The following is a 20,514-nucleotide window of genomic DNA, read 5'->3' as shown; positions in this document are numbered from 1 at the left end:
CTGATTGTAATATTTTTCAGCCATCCCAAAATTTAAAGAAGGTAGACAGAAAAATTAAAAATGATAAATAGAAATACGGTTATCAATAGAGAGTGGATTTTAAGGTGCAGCACCTTTTCTAAAAATGTAGTTGTTATAACAAACAAAGTTCAAAATTTGTTTTGCCGGACATAAAACAAAATGAAATGAACGAACATTGTTGCCCTTTTTCGTTAACATTACACCTTTTTTGCTAAATGAATAAAATGTCCTCTTTTTTACTTCTTTTAACCTTCAGCACCTAGATTGTCCCAATATGTTTTATTTTCAGTCTGGTTTACACATAATATTCTATAAATTTAGACCCAATCTTAGGCGACACAGTGCAACGGCGCAACTGCCAAGAAATAATGTTCTGCATGTACGATAAAGAGCTGCAGTTTTCTTTTGTCTTTTAAAACTCCACGATAGAAGACAAGCACTACTTTCTCTAGCACCATTGATGCGCATGCCGTCCAGGTTTCGTATAGAAATAATATTCAGAAAAAAAGTCGAGCTCTTCATTCGCACTTTGGAGCTTTAAGTCATTGCCTTTGCCTGCCCAATCAGTTTTGCAACAAACTGAACCAGAACTTATTCTTCTCAATAAAAGCATATAGCATGCCAAAGACCAAGAAATAAAACTTGCATGCACTTGCAGCAGAATTTAAGAAGGAATGCATTTAAGGTGGTGAAATTCTTCGATGTGCAGTTAAAATGTTGCGAATGAGAAGTGACACTTCTATTGTTCCATATATGACATCGTTTAGTGAACCTCATTGTGGTTGAAGTAGAAATTCAGATTGAAAAGAAAATGGTTGCTTTTCGCTAATACATTATAGTTTGATGCTTATATGTTAGATAAAATAAAATGGCAACATACACGTGGATATGATCTGTATTGTGGATTACAGACCTTATTGCTGTCTAAAACCCACATTGAATTTGAATACGAGAAGTAGAAAACAAAAATAATTTCAAATTAAAATGTTATCAAAGATTTTCAAATTAAATTCTTTAACAAAAATTGTTTAACAAAAACGTTAAATTTCATTTTTTTAAAAGTAACTAAATTGTTAAGTAGAAATTAAACAAATATTTGTAATCTAAAAAAAAAAGTTTAGCTAATAAAAACTTCAGCAACAGAAATTGTTACTAAACTATTTATCAAGAAAAAATATTGAAGGAAATTTTTTTTTCACAAAGAGAAAAGTTCAAACTAAACTTTTGTCTAACAAAAGAGTGTTTAGAGAAATTTTTAAGGAAAATCGAAAAAAAATCAAACGAAAAATTTACATCGTTTAATTTGTTCACCGAACTGGAAAATTTTAAGGTTAATCATTAAACTATTTAAATACACATTTAACATGAAATAAGGTGCTAGTATTCACCATGGATTTATAGTAGAAATATCCATTTATATGCATTTATGCTGTACCTTGGTTGTTAAAAATTTATCTTATACAGCGAATGCTTTCCAAGCCCTTTAATATGGTGAATATGGAATTTCATAATTTGTATTATGCAGAAAAGCATAACATTTACACAACAATAGCTGTTCCAGTGCAATTTCACGATGGAATACCTGAATGAAAGATTTTCCACCTGAAGATGGACAACACGTGATTTCATTATTGATGTTCATATGCGTCGAGTGAAATCATGATATCGTTGACTCGTTCACCGAAAGATCGCATCATTGAAATATTACTGTAATTTTGTTACACAAAATGTGTTTCATTAAGATAAATAAACACCTAGTAAGAGCTAGAATTGTTTGTATTTAGTACTGTTTAAAAATCCATAAGACAAATCGTAAATCAAACATATGAGTTACAAAATCATGTCTCAACATCTACTACTTTTGCAGGTAGTTACAACGATGGAACGATAAATTCACACAGCTATTTGTTGTGATGAGGGTGTGTAAGAGAATGGAAAAATCGGCAATACTCCTACTCTACTAGCCGTCAGTAGAAATAAGTGGGGAATCTAGCTCAAGATGACAGTACTACGAACGGACGGCTGACTTCTGAGGTAAAAGCATGGTTATACAGTAAAGAATTAGCAAGATTATTTTCTAGAAAAGAGAGACTGAGCTTGTGAAGGAGGTTAGGTGAGTGATAGGAATACCTTCATTACGACATCTGGGTGTAAAGCTGTCACTCCTCGAAGATCAGTATTGTATCTAAAGGTTTTTCTCCTTACTCTCTCAAGAGCCCTCATCGTCAGCTGGTCTCGAACCGTTGTCGAAGTTCCCTCTTGTGGATTAGACTCTCGTCCACTGGCTAACTCCGACTGTCATCCTCCAACTCCCAATCCAACTTTTGCTGCAACTCCCTAAGCGGAACTCTTCGGTCCTATTTACGGTCCGGCCTAGGGCTCGACAACTATTACATGTGAGCCAAGAAGCGAATCCCAGACGTCACGGGAGGTGTGGTGAGAGGAGTTAGGAAAAAGGTCTCTCGAATATTTATTTCAAAACATATATCACAGTTACAAGTGCTGAATCAGCAAAACACAGCAGTGCTGGTTCTTCAGAGCATTAGTTCACACCTTGCTTGTTTCTTGCGCCGTAATATAAACACATAATAATATTGCAAAGGTCTCTGTCCTTTCCATAAATACACTAAATCTCACAAACCCAAATTGCACGGACAAAAAATAGGCGCCCCACATAATTGTTCACTGAAAAATATATGAACAAAATCAATCAATCAATTATTGTTCGATCACTAACAGTCTTTAATGTGGGCGCCAGCACCAAGACGCAGATCCCTTTACACTCCCCCTACGAAACATATATATATATATATATATATATATATATATATATATATATATATATATATATATATATATATATATATATATATATATGGTGTGTTGCAAAATAAGAGTTACAACTCTTGGGAGGTGACTCCTGCCACTGACACAAGAAAAAAAGTTCTCTTCAACTTTCTGCTGTCGAACATATTTTCAGATCTACAAGGTGCCGAAAGTGTGAGAAAATGACTTTCGGACGCCAAGAGTTCGGAAACTATCCAACATAAAGAGGGCGGGTAAAAAGTTCACTAAAGAAGTCATACCTGCTCTATTAAATTTTGCATGTTTCACAGTCCTACTATGCACGCGCAAGGGATTCCCTAAAGGAACGTAGGGAGTCCTGGATAATCTGCCAAATGAAACTTGGTCTAAATGGATATGAATTGATAGGGTTTCTACCAGGTAACAATAATTCGTTTGTTTGAAGTCGATATCTGGAACAAATACAAAATGACGGACACCTTCATGACTGTTGTGTGTGGTTCCATAATCGCCAGGTACGGATGTTGGCCAACAGTGACGTTCTGAGTATTAATTGTAGCGAATTTGTTCTCAAATGCACTAGAAAGACATCTGGAGTGCCGGTAGAGTATAACAGATGAAGCAGGGTGATTCACATGTGTGGAAACACTTAACGAAAAATGCCCAGAAATGCACTCATACTCAGTAAACGTGAGTTCAAAGCGTCGGAAATGTAAGGATTTGCGTCAAGATCATGAAAGCCATTGCCAATTCACCAATAATATTCCCTCAAACCGATGCAATATGATGTGCACGGTTGCATACCAATAAGGATGCAACAACTGAGGCAAAGTAGAAATTGTGCAATTGGACTCACTAAGAAACTGGGTAAACTAAATGAATGTCACTAGTGGGATCGCATGATCGATATTGAAATGTGGGCAATGTGTGTGTTGATATCAACATGTAGCTAATGAACAAATGTCAACTCCCAGTAGGATTGAAAACTGCGACCACGCGAACAAAAGCGAGCGCTGTAGCCCTGAGGTTCGAAGGAGCCTCAATCTCTCTGTATTCATTTCTTTGAGGAGTACCCACTTTGTTTGGCAAGCCCTCTTGTACAAAATCCCGACATACTTGTGTGTTTCATTTTGTTACTCCTACTGCACAGTTGTAAACAATCAAAGCTTTAAGATGTTTCTTCCTATTTTTCATGTCGTTTTATTTTCCATATATATGGTGTTCCAGCTGTAGTGTTAAATGTGTCAAATCAGTTCATTTTCGTCTTTGTCTTGGCATGTACACTGTGTGTAAGATACGAATTTCTGGAGGTGTTTCCTATATTTCGAGTATGTCATATGTCTCAGAAGACGTGGGACATGATAAAAGTTTGTTATTTTCACGCTCTATCAGAATTTGAACCATGCATTAAGAGATTTCTTTTCATATGTGTCGACTGTGGGACAATGTCCCAAACAAAGAGGGCCATTGATACAATCGTGTTCTAGTTACGTTCTAAAAAAGGTGCACCAGATGTAATAGCAGAATATACAACGTTATTTTCCTAGTTTTCGCACGTGACACAATCTCCCAGCAGTAGTGCGACGTGTTGACATTTGTCCATTAGCTACATGTTGATATTAACACCCACATTGGCCACATTTCAATATCGATCATGCGATCCCACTAGTGACATTCCTTTAGTTTACCCAGTTTCTTAGTGAGTCCAATTGCACAATTTCTACTTTGCCTCAGTTGTTGCATCCTTATTGGTATGCAACCGTGCACATCATATTGCATCGGTTTGAGGGAATATTATTGGTGAATTGGCAATGGCCTTCATGATTTTGACGCTAATCCTTACATTTTCGACGCTTTGAACGCACGTTTACTGAGTATGAGTGCATTTCTGGGCATTTTTCGTTAAGTGTTTCCACACATGTGAATCACCCTGCTTCATCTGTTATACTCTACCGGCACTCCAGATGTCTTTCTAGTGCATTTGAGTACAAATTCGCTTAAATTAATACTCAGAACGTCACTGTTGGCCAACATCCGTACCTGGCGATTATGCAACCACACACAACGGGCATAGTAGGATTGTGAAACATGCAAAATTCAATAGAGCAGGTATGACTTCTTTAGTGAATTTTTTACCCGCTCTCTTTATGTTGGATATTTTCCGAACTATTGGCGTCCGAAAGTCATTTTCTCACACTTTCGGCACCTTGTAGATCTGAAACTATGTACGATAGCAGAAAGTTGATAGAACTTTACTTCTTGTCTCAGTGGCAGGAGTCACCTCCCAAGAGTTGTAACACTTATTTTGAAACACCCGATATATATATTAGGTTTATTTGATATTATCGTCCACCATAAAATTGAAAAATATCTGTATATCAACGTTTCACTAATGAAAAGAAAAAAACTTAAAAAGAAAACGAAGAATAACACTGAAAACATGAATATTAAGACATTAGTGTTTCAAACTACAAGTTTTATTCTTCTCCATATCACATTATTATTTTCAAAAAAGAAAACAAAAACACACACACACACCGTTACCTGGACGATGAAAGAACGCCAATTGTGCTTACGTATATATATATATTGTCCCTCTCGAGACAAAGGGGCGTATCTCATTTTTCTTATTTTTTCCAGGAGACAACTTTAAACCTTTTCTCATTAATTATTCTATTGTCCTCTTTTAAAATTTCTCTTGATATCCTTCGTTGAGGTATATAACTTACGAGATCAAATTAAATTTTAAAAGCAGACAATAAAGTAAACAATGAATAAAAGGTTTAAATTTGTCTCCTGGAAAAGTTAAGAAAATGAGATACGCCCCTTTGTCTCGAGAGGGACAATATGTATATATACGTAAGCACAATTGGCGTTCTTTCATCATCCAGGTAATGTTCTTTAAAGACTGAAACGTATACAAACACAAACACATACATTTATTGACAACGATAAATGTAGACCTTCGAAAAATATGTTCTTGGAAAATGTCAGTTACTGTATCATCCAGATTGGAGGTGACCTTGCTTATTGAGATTTCGTGAAGCTTCCACCAGGGCAGCGTTGAAGTCCGAACAACTGAGAATCATCCGTGAATCTTCAGAGTGAAGTAATGGTGCCACGAAATGGTGGTTATATAGATATATATACTGCAAGACGTCGGAGACACTAGGCCCAGATATTGGAAGGAATTAAAAACATTTATTAAAGACAGGTATAATAGTTGAGGGAAAAAGGTATAGGTCTATAAATAATGTAAGAGGTAAATAAATGTAGCTTATAACGGGGGAGGGGAAAGAGAGATGCTTGTGGAGGTGGGGGAAGAAACATGTGACTGACGAAATCGGGTAGGCTTTAAGGCGATCTTCTACCTCTTCGCTTATGTTTCTAACTTCCCATTTGAAAACATGTAAATTTTTATATGGTAATTTCTAACAAAGTATTGCAGGTAATGACTTGAAATTTTTAATACAAATAGACAAGACCCATATAAATCCAACCACGCTCTCCAATTTACGTTACATGCGTTAGATTAATTGCAATATATTCTTCAGTAAGTTTGGCAACAGAGAATAAAAAGTATGCTGCAGAGGGGAGAGGGCTGACCATCTGTTCTACCTGCTTTTAATGTGATTCTCACTTCTCAGTGGTTAGAATGGTCTGCACTGGAAGAGCCCAAAACCACTTCTTTCTTCCTTTCACGGTTTGTTTGTTTCTTCCACCCCCTGCTGTCACAAGAAGACAACTTGTTTCGGAAAGCATAGTAGCGAAAAGCCAAACAGAATGACACCACGGACGGATTAAAGGGAGGGGCGGTCACTCCCTCCGAGAACATTTGAATACTTTGAATAATCGGAGTAAGAAACTAGAAATTGCGTAATCTAATAAGAAAAGTTTGTTGAAGTATACAAATCAAGACGCATTTTAAGTGTCACAGCATTGTATTCTCATCCCCTTCCCTCCCAATTCCCTTCTGAAGAAGTTCTCTTTTGTTTCTCTGTTCCATATTAGCCTTTACACTTACACTTTCATTATCCAGTATTGATTTTTACCATACCATCTGCACAGAAGGCGAATAAGGTTTACGAGTCCTTCCTGTCCCCTTTTTTAAAAATTGCTAATTATAATAAAATTTATCGAAAACAATTAATCTCAACGATAGAGATTTATACACATTCATTATTGCAATTTTAAAATAAACTCGCCGCCTGTCGCGTATGCTAGCGATCTAATATATACGAATAGATGAAAAGTTAGTTTGAAGCCTTATGTATTGTTTTTCTGTAAATAAGTCCGAATTCATATTTGTTTCTATTGTTGCATCGACAAAAGTGAGTGCCAAATCAATTTAGGCTCGTTGGTCTTTGCGAGGTCCCTCAAGATGCAAGGCCGTGGGCAGTCGCCCACCACTTGAAACGCCTCTGCACTAGAGGTCTGCACGTGCTTGGGCCTAAGTAGATAGGGGTCACTTGGGCGAGTTTTTTTTCCTACTGCGCATGCGCAAACCCTGGACGCTGATTGGCTGGCGCAGGTCACGTGACCCGGCCACGCCCCTTGACGCTGATTGGCTGGCCACGCCCCCTTCACGCTGATTGGTCGGCGCAGGCCACGCCCCCGGCCACGCCCCCTTGACGCTGATTGGTCGGTGCCGGCCACGCCCCCGGCCACGCTCTTTTACGACCTCCGATTGGCTGGCGGCGGACCCCGCCCCGTACGCGCCGATTGGCTGGCGCGGGACCCCCGCCGATTGGCTGGCAGCGGACCACCGCCCCGTTCACGCTGATTGGTCACGCTCTTGTACGACCTCCTATCTACTGCGCCGACTGGCTGGGCGCGGACCCCGCCCCGTACGCGCCGATTGGCTGGCAGCGGACCCCCGCCCCGTTCACGCTGATTGGCTGGCGCGGAACCCCCACCGATTGGCTGGCGTCAGACCTCGCCCCCTTGACGTCGATTGGCGGACCACGCGCACGGTCTTTTAGGAGTACCACGCTGATTGGTCGGTGCCGCACACCGCACACGTCACATCGCGGTGGAGAATACGAACACATAGCATAGCCGATAATACATAAGATTCGTTCCCTTTTATGAGCACTTTACGAACACATAACATAGCACATATAGCATAGCAGGGGTGCACTCGTTCCCTTTTATGAGCACTTTTAACATAGCAGAAATTACACAGAGACTACGAACACATAACATAGCACATATATCATAAGACTATCTAACATAGCAGGGGTGCACTCGTTCCCTTTTATGAGCACTTTTTTTCAACATGGCAGAGAATGGAGACCAATTTTTGACCTACTGCGCATATGCGCAGAAACATAAAATAAGACATAACACCCCGTTCCCTTTTACGAGCACTTTATAGCAACATAATAGAGCAGAGAATAAAAAAATAACAACCACGCACACACACACACACACACACACACACACTTGATTGCTTATGCGCAGTAAAATTAAATTTCCAATTAAATACACATTGCACTCATGCGCAGAAAAATTACACTAGACTACAACCTGTTCCAGTTGCAGTGCTGGTTCCGGTTCAATAGAGCAGACTACGTGCAACAAGCAGGTCATAAAAGACTATGACCTATTTTTCATCCCCTAAATAACATAGTATACACCCATACTTGGAAATAACACGCATGCGCAGAAACATTTATATTTCCGATTCGACCATGCTGGTAAAGAATACCACACTTATTTCTACCTGGGTCTTATAGTTTATGTGGGATACGCCCTTTCTATGACAATTTTAACTGATTTGGATGAAACTCGGTATATGAGGGTTTTCGAACATGCTGATTACGAATATCATACTTATTTTTACCAGGGTCTTATGGTTCATGTGGGATACGTCCTTTCTATGATAATTTTAACCGATTTGGATGAAACTCGGCATATGGGGGTTTTCGACCATGCTGATTACCAATACCACACCTACTTTTACCTGGACGTCGTTTGTATGACACTTAAAACCTAATAACTCAAAAACGGGTCCACATATTGAGGTCGTGTTTCCACATTTAGTAACTGGTCACCAGCAACCACAAGTTCCAAAATAATGACCATCGAGGTCAAAGGTCAACATACTTAAAACCTAATAACACGAAAACTGAGCCACATATTGAGATGGTGTTTCCAAGTCTGGTAATTGGTCATCAGGTACTACAAGATCCAAAACATTGACCATCGAGGTCAAAGGTCAACCTACTTAAAACCTAATAACTCGAAAAAACTAACTAACTAACTAACTCTATGGCCTATGGAACCCGGAGGTTCAGTGCCGCGTTCACAAAAGCTCTCCACTGACTTCTATCCTTAGCTAACTGGATCCAGTTTTTACTTTGTATTCCTATCTCTGCGAGATCCATCTTAATGTTATCCTCCCATCTGCGCCTAGGTCTTCCTAACGGTCGTTTTCCTATGGGTCTACCAGTCAAGACTGAAAGCGTTTCTACTTTCTTCCATTCTAGCTACATGACCTGCCCACCTAAGCCTCCTAGACTTGACGACCCTAACAATGTTGGGTAAACCGTATAAACTATGTAGTTCCTCGTTATGAAGCTTCCGCCATTCCCCATTCTCGTTCCTCTTGGGTCCGAATATTCTTCTCAGGATCCTGTTTTCAAATACTTTCAGTCTATGTTCTTCCCTCAGAGTAAGCGACCATGTTTCGCAACCATACAGAACAACAGGCATGATTATCGTTTTATATATTTTAAGCTTCAAATTCCTCGACAGAATTCGCGACGACAAGAGATTTTGAACCGAATAGTAACACGAATTCCCTGCTTTTAGTCGACATTTAATTTCTTCGTGAATATGATTTTCGTCTGTTAATATTGATCCTAAATATTTGAAAGTATCCACTTTATCAAAAGTATTATTTAATATTTTAACGCCTCCACAATTTGCCGTATTACGGTCCCGACGCACTTCCATGTATTTAGTTTTCTCTGCATTTAATTCTAACCCCATGTCCCTGCAAGCGTTTAATAATATCTCTGCATTTATTTCTACTGTTCTCCTATCATCCCCTATTAAATTTACATCATCAGCATATGCCATAACCTGGTGAATGCCGTTCAACTCTAGGCCCTGGTTGCTATCTTTGATTTTCCTTATGGCGTATTCCAGCACAAAGTTAAATAATAATGGCGACAACGCATCTCCTTGTTTCAGGCTATTTTCGACGTGGAAGCTCGTGGACAAAAATTTTCCTACCCGGACTTTACTTTGGGATTCACTTAAACATATCTTAATTAATCTAATTAGCTTTCTCGGTATTCCAAGCTCTGTAAGAACGTTGTATAATGTTTCTCTCCTAACCGAGTCGTAAGCCTTTCTAAAATCAATAAATAGTTGATGTACCGGGGTATTGTATTCCCACTTCTTTTCGAGTATTTGGCGAATGGTAAATATTTGGTCGATAGTTGATCGATTTCGTCTAAATCCGCACTGATAATCTCCAATAATTTCATCTGCGTATGGGGTCAATCTTGCTAACAGAATATTTGAAAGGATTTTATAGGATGTTGAATAACTCGAAAACGGATCCATATATTGAGATGGTGTTTCCAAATCTAGTAATCGGTCATCAGGTACTACAAGTTCCAAAATAATGACCATCGAGGTCAAAGGTCAACATACTTAAAACCTAATAACTCGAAAACGGAGCCACACATTGAGATGGTGTTTCCAAATCTAGTAATAGGTCATCAGGTACTACAAGTTCCAAAATAATGACCATCGCGGTCAAAGGTCAACATACTTAAAACCTAATAACACGAAAACTGGGCCCCATATTGAGATGGTGTTTCCAAGTCTGGTAATTGGTCATCAGGTACTACAAGATCCAAAACATTGACCATCGAGGTCAAAGGTCAACATACTTAAAACCTAATAACTCGAAAACGGAGCCACACATTGAGATGGTGTTTCCAAATCTAGTAATAGGTCATCAGGTACTACAAGTTCCAAAATAATGACCATCGAGGTCAAAAGGTTAAAGTACTTAAAACCTAATCACTCTTAAATGGATCCACATATTGAGGTGCTGTTTCCAAATCTAGTAATAGGTCATCAACTAGTACATTTTAAAAAACGTACTGACTTTCGAGGTCAAAGGCCAAATATGTAAGCCTTAATAACTCGTAAACGTAGCCAGCAAGAGATTTCTTTGACCTATTCATTTTTTTTTGTTCCAAGCAGAAAAAGTGAAGAATGAATAAATTTATTAGTGAATAGGTTTATTCCTTCGTTTATTTGAATAGCACGAAAAGGTATAGAAATTCTGAGCTTATTCCTTCGTTTGTTTGAGTAGCAGAATATGGTCTTATAAATGTGTTCGCAGAATGGAGGTGTAATTGTTATCTTTACCTAATAACTCTCTTAGAGATCATTATTGCTGGTAGACTACAATAAACTGCACTATTACAGACTATTATAAGTACAGTGCAATACCGCTATTATTTGGAAATTCTTACACAATGTATCGAAGTCTACTCCAACTAAGCATAAGGAGAAAGTAGTATTTTTTACCATAATGGATAATTCTGTATGTATAGCTTTATTGTGAGAAAAACCATTTGTTATTCTTTTTCACCAAGTTTCCAAATACCGCGAGGTCCAACAGATAGGTATCAGGAGATACCGCAAAAAGGCCAGTTTTACCACATCGTGTAAAGCAGCCAAGTAAATCTGCAATCTGGATACTTGGCCTGAACTCGCACACATGATTTCAAAACTTTAATAACTCATCCAAAGTGTCCTGCGTTCCCCCATAGCGAAAGAAAGCTATCACAGTATAACTATTACCCTTAGTTTTCATGGCAAAAAAGGTAGCTGATTGGAAAAGAGAACTGTGTGCGGTTAAACGAGTAACCAACGACAAAAAGTCTATCTTAATATCTACATGCGATAAATGCTTAACAAATTCTATCATATACCATTTGTTATATCGACTATTAAACAAATATCTATCCATCAAATAATTGTCTACCACATCGTTATAGTGGGCATTGTGCTCAACAAAACGTGGCTTTATACCATTATCCAATCGAAAATATCTAACTGTAGACCTAGAATAAGCGGGGCGACCATTACGTTGTACCACGGGGAAATGAAAAATTTCGGCCATTATAATGCACACAACCAGGTATGTGTTAAAGGTTTTAGTCGTTAATACAAAATAAAGAAGCCAACAAAACTAAATATTCTACACCTTCTCGGTGGTACTAAATAGTACAAAATACTTAAATTGATACAATGGTACAACACTAAACTCCCAGCTGATACAAAATAAAATATTCCATTCAAATTTTTTTGCCCTTTACAAAACTAAATTCCGTACATATGCCACTCAAATTCATTTATTCTTCCTTTTGACCTCTAAAATAATAATAATAATAATGATTTAAAATTTAATTTTCCATTTTTTTCACTCTCTCCTTATCTCTACTAATACTGTATTTACCCATATGGAACTGTCTCAAAATTATCTGTTCGTTTTCTTTTACTAGATGTAACCTGATAAATTCTAAGATGTGGATAAAGCAGAAGATCGAGAGAATCGAATTTCTATCCAGCAGAAGTGTTATTTAATATAGTGTCTTGCTGCCCTTGGTCTAAAATGCATGCCGAAGACCGTAGACTTGTTTGTTGTATAAAAGGTATACTCCAATATGGATTACTGAATCGACGCCCTACTAGCGGGTTTCTAAAGCATAAGGAGAGAGTAGTATTTTTTGCCATAGTGGCCTAATTCGTATGTATTCGAAAATGAAAGTCGCAATAATGCCATATTGTTTTATTTTTTACTATGTATTAATTGATCTACTCGCAGCAGGATTAATTAAAATGAACCTCCTTCAAATTTGTTTCTTCGTTACAAAAGGCACATAAAATGGTCTCTCTTTGCTTTTCCTCTGTTTATTTGTAGAGCATAAAAAGTAGCCGGAAAATCTGAATACAAAAGATAAAATGGTCTTTCTAAAAAAGCCAACAAATTTTCTGCTTAGTACAAAACTGATTAGCTCACCCAAATTTATTCCTCCTTCGGTTTCTTTTTTGTCGCTGGTGCTCCATTCTTTTTGTTGGTACATAAGAAAATAGTCCATCCAAATTTTATTCGTTCTTCATTTCTTTTTCTTATTTTGTTAGGTACAAAACTAGATATTCTACCCAAATTTATTCCTTCACTTTTTCCAGTTGGTACATAAGGAAATAATCCAATCAAATTTTTCTGGTTCGAACAAAACTAAACACTCCATCCAAATTTGAGTATTACAATATGAAATGAAATTCTGAGTTAGTTAGAAATCTCGCTCAAGAGACCTTCGTTTGTTTAAATAGTACACTTCTGAGCCGGTTAAATTTATCCGTTTGTTTGTTTATTTAAAATAGGACGTTATTTCTCATTAGAACAAAATTGAATAGCTCAATCAAATTCACCCCTTCGTTTGTTTAAATATTAGAACATGGTCTAGAAAAAATGGTATTTCTCATCGGTACAATATTCCTTCGTTTATTTAATTAGTACAAGAAGACATAAACTCTGAGGTAGTTGAAATATGGCATTTCTCGTTGATAGAAAATTGAGTAGGTTCCCTCTGTTTCTTTAAATTCTCAGCTAGCTAAAATGGCATATCTTTGCTTTCTTTTTCGTTAGTCCATCCAAATTATTTTGAATAACTCAAAATGTACAGAAATTCTGAGCTAGTTACAAATTAGATTTCTCGTTAGTACAATTGCAAATAAGTCACTAAAATTTATTCATTCTTCACTTTTTCTGCTTGGAACAAAAAAAATGAATAGGTCACAGAAATCTCTTGCTGGCTACGTTTACGAGTTATTAAGGCTTACATATTTGGCCTTTGACCTCGAAAGTCAGTACGTTTTTTAAAATGTACTAGTTGATGACCTATTACTAGATTTGGAAACAGCACCTCAATATGTGGATCCATTTAAGAGTGATTAGGTTTTAAGTACTTTAACCTTTTGACCTCGATGGTCATTATTTTGGAACTTGTAGTACCTGATGACCTATTACTAGATTTGGAAACACCATCTCAATGTGTGGCTCCGTTTTCGAGTTATTAGGTTTTAAGTATGTTGACCTTTGACCTCGATGGTCAATGTTTTGGATCTTGTAGTACCTGATGACCAATTACCAGACTTGGAAACACCATCTCAATATGGGGCCCAGTTTTCGTGTTATTAGGTTTTAAGTATGTTGACCTTTGACCTCGATGGTCATTATTTTGGAACTTGTAGTACCAGATGACCTATTACTAGATTTGGAAACACCATCTCAATGTGTGGCTCCGTTTTCGAGTTATTAGGTTTTAAGTATGTTGACCTTTGACCTCGATGGTCATTATTTTGGAACTTGTAGTACCTGATGACCTATTACTAGATTTGGAAACACCATCTCAATATATGGCTCAGTTTTCGTGTTATTAGGTTTTAAGTAGGTTGACCTTTGACCTCGATGGTCAATGTTTTGGATCTTGTAGTACCTGATGACCAATTACCAGACTTGGAAACACCATCTCAATATATGGATCCGTTTTCGAGTGATTAGGTTTTAAGTAGGTTGACCTTTGACCTCGATAGTCAATGTTTTGGATCTTGTAGTACCTGATGACCGATTACTAGATTTGGAAACACCATCTCAATATATGGATCCGTTTTCGAGTTATTAGGTTTTAAGTAGGTTGACCTTTGACCTCGATGGTCAATGTTTTGGATCTTGTAGTACCTGATGACCAATTACCAGACTTGGAAATACCATCTCAATATGTGGCTCAGTTTTCGTGTTATTAGGTTTTAAGTATGTTGACCTTTGACCTCGATGGTCATTATTTTGGAACTTGTGGTTGCTGGTGACCAGTTACTAAATGTGGAAACACGACCTCAATATGTGGACCCGTTTTTGAGTTATTAGGTTTTAAGTGTCATACAAACGACGTCCAGGTAAAAGTAGGTGTGGTATTGGTAATCAGCATGGTCGAAAACCCCCATATGCCGAGTTTCATCCAAATCGGTTAAAATTATCATAGAAAGGACGTATCCCACATGAACCATAAGACCCTGGTAAAAATAAGTATAATATTCGTAATCAGCATGTTCGAAAACCCTCATATACCGAGTTTCATCCAAATCAGTTAAAATTGTCATAGAAAGGGCGTATCCCACATAAACTATAAGACCCAGGTAGAAATAAGTGTGGTATTCTTTACCAGCATGGTCGAATCGGAAATATAAATGTTTCTGCGCATGCGTGTTATTTCCAAGTATGGGTGTATACTATGTTATTTAGGGGATGAAAAATAGGTCATAGTCTTTTATGACCTGCTTGTTGCACGTAGTCTGCTCTATTGAACCGGAACCAGCACTGCAACTGGAACAGGTTGTAGTCTAGTGTAATTTTTCTGCGCATGAGTGCAATGTGTATTTAATTGGAAATTTAATTTTACTGCGCATAAGCAATCAAGTGTGTGTGTGTGTGTGTGTGCGTGCGTGGTTGTTATTTTTTTATTCTCTGCTCTATTATGTTGCTATAAAGTGCTCGTAAAAGGGAACGGGGTGTTATGTCTTATTTTATGTTTCTGCGCATATGCGCAGTAGGTCAAAAATTGGTCTCCATTCTCTGCCATGTTGAAAAAAAGTGCTCATAAAAGGGAACGAGTGCACCCCTGCTATGTTAGATAGTCTTATGATATATGTGCTATGTTATGTGTTCGTAGTCTCTGTGTAATTTCTGCTATGTTAAAAGTGCTCATAAAAGGGAACGAGTGCACCCCTGCTATGCTATATGTGCTATGTTATGTGTTCGTAAAGTGCTCATAAAAGGGAACGAATCTTATGTATTATCGGCTATGCTATGTGTTTGTATTCTCCACCGCGATGTGACGTGTGCGGTGTGCGGCACCGACCAATCAGCGTGGTACTCCTAAAAGACCGTGCGCGTGGTCCGCCAATCGACGTCAAGGGGGCGAGGTCTGACGCCAGCCAATCGGTGGGGGTTCCGCGCCAGCCAATCAGCGTGAACGGGGCGGGGGTCCGCTGCCAGCCAATCGGCGGGGGTCCGCTGCCAGCCAATCGGCGCGTACGGGGCGGGGTCCGCGCCCAGCCAGTCGGCGCAGTAGATAGGAGGTCGTACAAGAGCGTGACCAATCAGCGTGAACGGGGCGGTGGTCCGCTGCCAGCCAACCGGCGGGGGTCCCGCGCCAGCCAATCGGCGCGTACGGGGCGGGGTCCGCCGCCAGCCAATCGGAGGTCGTAAAAGAGCGTGGCCGGGGGCGTGGCCGGCACCGACCAATCAGCGTCAAGGGGGCGTGGCCGGGGGCGTGGCCTGCGCCAACCAATCAGCGTGAAGGGAGCGTGGCCAGCCAATCAGCGTCAAGGGGCGAGGCCGGGTCACGTGACCTGCGCCAGCCAATCAGCGTCCAGGGTTTGCGCATGCGCAGTAGGAAAAAAAACTCGCCTCGAATTGCTGTAAATAAAAATACAATTTTGCATTAATAATTAAGTTTCTGCAATTCGGACTTATTTCGGGCTCATTTGATTATCACAGAGCTCAGTCCGGGTTCGGGGCCTAAATGCTAAGACATATTTTGGACTCGGGTCGGGCCTCACATTGTAAATTCACGGGCCGGGCCCGGGAGGGGTTCGGGCAGTAGCGTCATTTCAGATTTGGATTGGGGGGCCAAGACCCCTTGATATATGTAAAATTTCGCGTTTTTACTGATTTACTACTATTCTATTGATAAAATCTATATAAATCTCAAACTCAGGGGGGGGGGGCAAATGCCTCTCCCTGTCCCCCTAAATGACGCCCCTGGGTTCGGGCTGTGAATTTTTAAATATACAACCATATTTCTCGGACTTTTTCGGGCCTAACTTTGTAAATATAGTGTAAAACGATACAAATTGCACCGTTCTTTCTGGAGGACTTTTAAAACACAACTGCAAAATCAAACCTCGAATTGCTGTAAATAAAAATACAATTTTGCATTAATAATTAAGTTTCTGCAATTCGGACTTATTTCGGGCTCATTTGATTATTACAGAGCTCAGTCCGGGTTCGGGGCCTAAATGCTAAGACATATTTTGGACTCGGGTTGGGCCTCACATTGTAAATTCACGGGCCGGGCCCGGGCTGAAAATTCCGGCCCGTGCAGACCTCTGCTCTGCATCCACACACATTCCTTCCTAGACCAGAAAATCTCCTCCCCTCCGCATCGTCAATAATGGTAAATTTGTTCCTCGTATATTTGCTTATTATTGTAAGAGAAGTTCAAACCAGAACTCTAAAATTTGTTCGATCTCTGGGGTAATGTGAGTAATGAAAATTAAGAAAGATATGCGTAATATACAAATGTCAGAAAAACTTGATATCAATTTGAATAACCTTTTACGTGATGTTTATTTTAGAAATAATAAACTTATGCAAGTATATCGAGGCATCTGAAATTTAATGTTAAATAGTGGCGAGTGAGCCAGAAGGGACGTGCACTATTCAGTTAGTCAAAGAACTCATATATGTAGCTTGAAAACTAATACTATTAAAACGAATATTGAATTAGACAAATTTGATCACTCTGGTCACAGAGAAGGCGTCACCTTCTATGGCCCGCCCATCGCATGATGGAAATGAAAGACAGGGAAAAAAAAGACAAATTTGTAAAAAGTAGGATAACCATAATTGGAAATAGTGTGTGTATTTTTTAAGGAGGAAACCCAGAAGTACATTCTCGATATAATAATAATAATAATAATAATAATAATAATAATAATAATAATAATCATCATCATCATCATCATCTTTCTCACTTCAATCATAGGTTGATGCGCAAGAAGGAAATTTTAAAACTTTTCTCTCCCCTGGGTCTCTTCTTCGTAACTGCATCTATCCCTGGTCGGGCCGCGGTGGCTCAGTGGTAGAGCGTTCACCTCTAATGCATGGCGTTCTTAGTTCGATCTCAGCTCGCACCAAGTGAACTTTGTGGAGGACAAACACCATGTGTGGGGGGTTTCTCGGGGTTCTCCTGTTTCCTTCCACTTTCTGCATTCCAGCATTTCCTTCTTTTCTCAACATCACTAGCTCCTTTAACCTACCAGGCATAACTGTGGGACGTAAAACTTATAGATTTTTCTATCCTTGGTCTTCCACTTCCTGGTTTTCCTTCTGCCTTTTCCCCTATCAACACGGTGATCCAATCGCAGTACCGAATAAGATGTCCAAGCATGTGTTTCTTTTTTTTTCCTATTATCTTCATGATCTGTCGTCCTTCATTAGCTTCCTTTAGTACGTCTTCATTCCTTTTCCTTATACAGTATTATTATTATTACACAACCACTAAGAACACTACACAACAATTACTAAGAACATTTTCCTTCTTCCTTCACAAGTCTCTTGTTTATGGTCATTTCGTCTTGTGTGATAAGGCGGACTTCAGAACACAAAATTGCAACGCTCCAGATTCCCTCCCGAAATTGTCACGCGGTTCGTATGTCAGTCTTCGAGTTTCTTCAAAGAATGTTACATTATCTGCTATGAGATCTGGAAACGATCTCCATTGTATAACTGCTATTTCTATAGAGGCAGTGGACAAAACTAAGGACAAAGCTGCACAAAACAAGTTTTTGACCAAAAAAAAAAAGGAAGAAACAGAGACAACATTTGTTTTTAGCCAGAAGCGCTCATAAATCACTACCACGTGACACGAAGACTATTAGGGCTAGAGGTTCAGCAGAGAGCTCTCAATTCCTGGAGAAATTCTATCCTCTACGTTGCCAAGTGTAAACGGAAGTATACATTATAATTAATCTAAATTGATCTGGGGCATTAAATCAAAAACAGAAACCATGAACATATAGGTATTGCTGTTGGAAAATATCATGGAAAATTTGGAGACGGTAAGTGCAATATCTTGTTAAATATTCACATAGAAATATCTACGTGTTATCTTATAGGGATCCTGAAACACTTGCAAGTGGGTAGACATCCCCTTAAGGGAAAGTTTCGAAATGTAAAAAGTATGATTTGACTCTTTAGAAGTGAAGGAGAAAAATGAAGTGTTTAATTGCAGGTTAGAGACGATGAACAGCAGGAACGCAGATAACTCACAGATTAAAATCCAAGGTGGCGTCAGAGTACGCCATTAGCATAACGGCCATAACAGGGCTCACTCCAACACAAAAACACTGAATCCTGTTGAGTTAAAGTTGCTGGAAGATGAAATCCCTGGTTGCGCCGGTTTTTCTAACGAGGGAACCTATCCAAGTGCAACTCTGACTTCGAGTCGAGACTATGGTCGTTGGATACCTTGTCTCAAAAGAACATAACACGAAAAGTGATACATCCTCGATCGCAACCGTTGCAGAGATATAAGCGTGAAAAGTTAGAAATTGAGCTCCATACTATACATTACAAAGTCAACTTCCGGGTCAGATTTTTCGGAAACGGTCAGGTAAGGAAACTCAGCGAACACATATCAAATTATTGTTGGGAGCCCACCACCTTTTGAATGTAAAAAATGTTGCCCCCGGGGCACTCGCAGGGTCCCAGTCGGGGTCCAACTCAAAATTGGCAAATGGAACCGGGGGTCAAGTAGCATATTGTATGAAAGCTATTGTTAAATAAAAGAAGATAGAACAAATCTCAACTCTCTATGATGACCCTGTGCAAACGGGCAACTGGTCAAAATGTCAATACAACCTACATCAGAAAATATATGGCCACTCTTCCAAATCCGTTAAGTTGTGACAATAACAAAACAGAAAAACACGTTTAAAAGTGCAAGGTATTGAAGTTAAACAAATTGTTGCAAAGTCTCTCACAGTGGCCATATATTTTCTGATGTAGGTTGTATTGACATTTTGACCAGTTTGCCCGTTTGCACAGGTTCATCATAGAGAGTTGAGATTTGTTCTATCTTCTTTTATTTAACAATAGCTTTCATACAATATGCTATTTGACCCCCGGTTCCATTTGCCAATTTTGAGTTGGACCCCGCCTGGGACCCTGCGAGTGCCCCGGGGGCAACATTTTTTTCATTCAAAAGGTGGTGGGCTCCCAACACTAATTTGATATGTATTCGCTGAGTTTCCTTACCTGACCGTTTCCGAAAACTCTGACCCGGAAGCTGACTTTGTAATGTATAGTATGGAGCTCAATTTCTAACTTTTCACGCTTATATCTTCGCAACGGTTGCGATCGAGGATGTATCACTTTTCGTGTAAAGTTCTTTTGCTACAAGGTATCCAACGATCATAGTCTCGACTCGAAGTCAGAGTTGCACTTGGATAGGGTCCCTCGTAAGTGTGAAGTATCTCTGTTCGGACACCCCTCCCATGGGAAGAAAAATATTATCGTGAACAAAAGTGCATTAGCACCTGTATTCTGCATATCCGTAGTACATTCACTAATAAGCTTAGTAGATACATTGTGCTATAAATTAGGGATGGCCAAAATTTTCCGGAATTGGCCATCCCTACTATAAATGAGAAACTGAAATCGGCATTGATCATTTTATTGTATTTATCACCACCTTTTTAAAATTACCAAAACAAAGAACAAATTCATCTTCACGTGACAATTTTGTATTTGGAAAATGAAATTTATTTTTTAAACTTCAACTACTTCAATTACAGAAAATTGCT

At 38.9% G+C, this 20,514-nt stretch overlaps 1 protein-coding gene across 2 annotated transcripts in view; it reads right to left on the bottom strand.

Moving 5' to 3' along the window:
• LOC145680967 (uncharacterized) overlaps positions 1-20,514 on the bottom strand; it is a 750,879-nt gene that overhangs the window by 233,868 nt on the left and 496,497 nt on the right. The window lies entirely within an intron of this gene.

Source organism: Thermobia domestica, chromosome 3, assembly GCF_964235325.1.
Source record: "Thermobia domestica chromosome 3, izTheDome1.hap1.1, whole genome shotgun sequence".
NCBI classification, from domain to species: domain Eukaryota; kingdom Metazoa; phylum Arthropoda; class Insecta; order Zygentoma; family Lepismatidae; genus Thermobia; species Thermobia domestica.
This window is presented reverse-complemented; position numbering and strand designations above follow the sequence as displayed.